This window comes from Trachemys scripta, chromosome 20 (assembly GCF_013100865.1).
Source record: "Trachemys scripta elegans isolate TJP31775 chromosome 20, CAS_Tse_1.0, whole genome shotgun sequence".
NCBI lineage: Eukaryota > Metazoa > Chordata > Testudines > Emydidae > Trachemys > Trachemys scripta.
This window is the reverse complement of record NC_048317.1, coordinates 9849846-9855153: the sequence shown is the minus strand read 5'-3', so window position 1 is coordinate 9855153 and position 5308 is coordinate 9849846. Positions and strand designations below refer to the sequence as shown.

At 52.4% G+C, this 5308-nt stretch overlaps 1 long non-coding RNA gene across 1 annotated transcript; it reads right to left on the bottom strand.

The window, feature by feature from the left end:
• Positions 1-410: 410 nt before the first annotated feature.
• LOC117868180 lies at positions 411-5308 on the bottom strand. The gene is made up of 2 exons (XR_004643577.1): positions 5150-5308; positions 411-668 (listed from the first exon to the last, which is right to left on the bottom strand). It is a non-coding gene; the product is annotated as an uncharacterized LOC117868180 (long non-coding RNA).

Sequence of the window (5308 nt, the reverse complement as noted above, 5' to 3'; positions counted from 1 at the left end):
GGTTGGGGATTCTGAGGGGGTGGGAAGTGGGAGGGAGTGGAAGGGGCAGGGGCGGGGCTAGGGCAGGACGGGGGCGGGGCTAGGGCAGGGCTCCTCCCGTCCTCTTTTTTGATTGTTGAAATATGGTAACCCTAACATACACAAGCATGCAACAAAACACACCCTTGCTGCAATCTCGGTCTCTTTTCCTTGGGGAGGCCCATTCTGCACAGGAGCTGGTCAATCAATGGCAAGGCTCCTCAGGTGCTCTGGTGAGACATGCGTCTGCCTCTCCAATGTGATCCTAATGGGAATCTCCATGTGAAGCTGGACTCTGCTGCCGGGATTCCATCACAGGTGGTGGAACGAATGGCTCTGATGGGAAACAAGGAAAGAAGCCGATGGCTGCGAAGAGAAGTGCGCAGTGGGTGTGTTGCGGGAAGACTTGAACTGGAGCGGTTATGCTGGCTGGGTTACGTGGATTGGCAGGCTCCAGCGGGGTGCCCGGCAGGAGAGGCTGAGCTGGTGGCAGGCAGAAGGCAGCGTTGGCATCTCTCTGGGGAGTGAAGTGTGGGGGCTCATTTTGCTCGGAGGAGGTAAATTGCTGCCAAGGCAAACACCAGCAAAAGAGAAGCTGGGACGCAGCAGGGGGTGCCCAGGCTTTTTTTGGGTGACCCCGTGGTTTTTTGCTGGAAGAGCAATCAGAAAGGTTATTCGAGTAAGGCAGTAGCTCTGTGTCATTCCCAGGCAGCCCCATGCTGAGTAGCTATGAGGATACTTGGACCTTCCTCATTCAGATCAAGATATGAATGTGAGATTTGCCATAATGGCTCTAACCGATTGGTTCATATAACCCAGTATCCTGCCTCTGGCCCTGAGCAGTGCCTGATACTTCAGAGGAAGGGATAAAGAACCTTAATGAACGTGAGCAATTGTGCAATGCTGCACAGGCAGTGGTGGGAGCTCCTTCCTGACCCCACCAGGCAATCAGCTTACGTCTTAAAGCATGAGGGTCGTTTATCCTGATCTCAGCTTGCACAGGATACATAACAGCATCCGTCCCATTTTAAAATCCAGCCCCAGGTTGTGACTCTGGGACCCCCTGGGGCAGAGAACCCTGCCCAGCCAAGAGGGACGGGAATTTTAAATGTCATGTAGCAGAGACATGCAGTTCCCTTGGTGGGGGATGTAGTCTGAGGCTGCGGGCAGAGTACCACCATTCTCAGCTCCCACCCTGCCCTAAGGGACAGTGTTAAAGAATCCTCAATATCTTCCTCTCCTCATTCTGCTGCTTTACAAACTGTAACCAGTCAGTCCTCACTGTAGGTACATAAGTGTCATTATCCCTGTTTCACAGAGGAGGGAATTAAGGCACACAGGGAAAGTGACTTTTTCAATGCTACCAAATGGCTGTGAGGGGCTCAGAACCTCCTCCCCCCATCCTAGCCATGTGCTCAGTCTACTAAGCCGTGCTGCCTAGACCCACCCTGCTCTCTCTGCGGCTAGAACGTGTCCCTAGTTGGGCCAGTTTGGCTCGAGAAGGGTCCTCTGTTCCAACCAGCGGAGCAGGTGTCGTGCTGAGGACTTGCAAGCCTCTGTCACTGTGCTGCCAAGACCTCAAGGCTGTTGTTTCCAGTGCATGCATGACATTGTGTGAACAAAACAATTCCAGCCCTGAAAGCAGCTTCCTGTTATGTAGCAGCTCTCCTTTTGCAGACCAGTGCACTGACTGAGGGGGAAATCCAGAGAGACAAAGAAGAGTGAACTATAGAAAGGAGAAACGGACGAGACCTGCTGGGTCACTCAGGCGCTTTGCACAATCAACTCGGTTGTAGGAACTTCGGCCACTTCCCCGTCAGACCAGCCCACTCTATGGGAGCCTCGCCTATCTTTTCTGAGCCAGTTTTGCCTTTCGGTTACGTTGGTGCAAACCTGGAGCAAGTCAGTGGACATCCTCTCTGGGGCCACTCTAGATTTGCACCAGTGCAACTGGAAAAGAATTTAGTTCTTTCTTCATTTTGTCCCATTATTTTTATTTATTATTCTCTGTAGGGTCTTATTCCATGTGTGCCTGAGCACCTCCCAGCAGTAAGTGACATGATTACCATCAGTCACGTGTTGTTTGTTCTCATACTTCATCTAGCAAAACACCCTTGGAAAGTGTGTGTGTGGGGGAGACGAGGAACCCATTTATCTGCCACCCAGAGGTCAGTGGGGACTCTGGGAACAGCAGTGGCTGTGGAGCTAGACCATGACATGGGAGGGGACCCAGTGATCATAGAAAAGCAGGGCTGGAAGAGACCTTAAGAGGCCATCTAGTCCAGCCGCCCCTGCTCCCACCCCACTGAGGCAGGCTGGGAACGCTAAGCTCAGCGGCAGAGAAAAATGGTTGGGAAAAAAATCACACCGAGCAGAACCCGAGCACTGGGAAAACAATGGAAAAGGAAGGGCCAAAAGAGGAACATCAAAACTACCTCACTCTATCAGACTAGGGGCAATTTAGCCAAGGCTCCTGTCTCTAACAGTGGCCAGTCCCAGCTGCTTCAGAGGAAGGTGCAAGAAACCCTGCAGTAGGCAGATATAGAATGACCTGTCCATAGAGAAAGTTTCTTCTGAACCCCCATTAGTTAATGGTTGACGTATGTCCTGAAGAATGAATTCTGTCTATCTTAGGTACTCATCTGGTTCCATTACCAGAGTGTCTAGCACAGGGGTGGGCAAACTTTTTGGCCCGAGGGCCACATCCAGGAATAGAAATTGTATGGCAGGCCACGAATGCTCACAAATTTGGGGTTGGGTGTGGGAGGGGGTGAGGACTCTGGGGTGGGGCTGGGGATGTGGAGTTTGGGGTGTAGGAGGGTGCTGTGGGCTGGGACTGAGGGGTTTGGAGGATGGGAGGGAGATCAGGGGTGCGGGAAGAGGTGCAGGTTCCAGCTGGGGGTGCGGGCTCTTTGATGGGGCTAGGGATGAGAGGTTTGGGGTGCAGGGGGGTGCTCTGGGCTGGGATCAAGGGGTTTGGAGAGTGGGAGGGGGATCACGGCTGGGGTAAGGGGTTGCGGCGTGGGGAGAGGCTTGGGGGGTGGAGGCTCCAAGCAGCACTTACCTTAAGCGGGTCCCGGAAGCAGAGGCATGTCCCTTCTCCGGCTCCCATTGGAGCGCATAGGAGCTGGAGCGGGGCCATGCCGCAGCTTCCGGGAACCACATGGTGCTGTCCCCGACCCTGCGCCTCGGCCAGAGTGGGGCCGAGCCGCGTGGTGTGGCCCCGACCCAGCGCCCCGGCTGGAGTGCTGGAGCAGGGCCGAGCCGCGTGGTGCGGCCCCCGACCCAGCGCCCCGGCTGGAGTGCTGGAGCAGGGCCGAGCCGCGTGGTGCGGCCCCCGACCCAGCGCCCCGGCTGGAGTGCTGGAACAGGGCCGAGCTGTGTGGTGTGGCTCATGGACTGGCTTAAAAGGGCTCGCGGACCGAATCCCGCCCGTGGGCCGTAGTTTGCCCTCCCCTGACCTACACGCATAGACACTAAAAAATTGCCTTCTATAAAATCGACCTAATTTCGTAGTGTAGCCATACCCTAAGGCTCCAAAGCCTCTACCCGCGCCGATACCGTTGAAGTCAGCAGGGCTCTGGGAGGCTGCAGGGATCTGTCAACGTGCAAAAAGCTACAGGATTGGGGGGGGTCTTAAACAAAATGAGCAGTTGAGCCTGAGTCCTTATTATTATCTTTGATTAGTCGCTGTCTACACCTGCAAATACAGGGACTTGCGCTCGCAGCCTGTTGATTTATTCAGTTTATTCACCACCTAGTCACCTCTCTAGGCACCTCTCAGCATTTTTAACTCATTGTTAAATATCTCACATGGAGCCATACAGTATTTCATTTGAAATTTCCAGTAATTCAAATACTATTGAGAAACTCTCCCACCAAAGAAAAACACCGATCCTTTTATTCAGCCGTAACATGAGACCCTGCTCAGCCCCTCTGCCTATAAACCCCCAACCGCCTTAACAGCCTACAAGACGACATGGGCTTCGCAGCATGCCTGAAAAATTACCTGAAAAATTACTAGATCCAGGCTCTGGGAGGCCACAGTTTAACATAGTTACTAATGATCTGGAGAGGGAGTTGAGCAAGGAGGTGGCAAAATTGGTGGGTGATATGCAGGGTGGGTCACACTGTCTCTAGAATAAAGTGGGTCTAGAGACTGGAGACAAAAAATACTTAGATGGCTGGAAAGACCTCCCTCCATATGAGGAGAGATTGAAAGGCCTGGGATTGTTTAATTTACAGATGCAGGGGACCGTCGAAGGGAGAGATTGGGGATCAATCTGGGGATAATAGCACCTCCCTCCCTCACAGGGGTGTTGTGAGGATAAATACATTAAAGATGGTGAGATGCTACGGTAATGAGGGACAGAGACGTACCATAGATAGATAATTGTTTGTACCACACCTAGCACAATGGGCATAGCATTAAGTGCTATGGTAAGACAAATAATAAATAACATCTATGGGTGGAGCTGGAGGGAAAGAAATTAAGATATAAACAATATTGGTAAATAAAATGTCTTTTTAAAATTCATGTGATGCTCAGATACTATGGGGGTCAGGGACGGCTTTAGACCAATTCCACCAATTCCCCCGAATCGGGCCCCGCGCCTAAGACGGCCCCGCGCCCAGTGGCAGGGGGAGAAGTGGCCGAGAATCCCTTCCCTGGCTAGAGGCTCCTTTTTAATTTTTACTCACCCGGCGGCGCTCCGGGTCTTCGGCAGCACTTCGGTGGCAGGTCCTTCAGTGCCGCCGAAGACCCGGAGCGAGTGAAGGACCCACCGCCAAAGACTAGGAGCGCCGCCCGGTGAGTATAAGCCCCACTTGTTTTTTTTACGTGGGTTTTTTTTAGTCATCCCTGCCGGGGCCCCGTCGAAACTGTTCGAATTGGGCCCCGCACTTCCTAAAGCCGGCCCAGATGGGGGTGAGCATGGTATAAAAACCAGATTGAATTAGATTAAGGTAAACTATACATTAGAAAGATACAATAAAATAGGAAGACAGAGACAAATAGATCCTGATCAGTTCCCCCAGAACCCAGTCCCATTTCGCTGATTAGGGTTCAGCTGACCCAAATGTGGTTTCGGTGGAATTTGGTCTCCACCTGAATCATTTGGGCTGGTCTTACCGTTGTAGCAAAGGTTTCAGTCATCAAATTCATCAGGAGAAGAGCAGTGACAAGCAGGACAGTCTTCATGTTAAACCTCTGTGAGTGAGATGCAACTTGTGCAAGGAAGCGTCCTCTTCTACCCCCACCAGAACAGAAACAGAAGCTTTAATTTTGCCT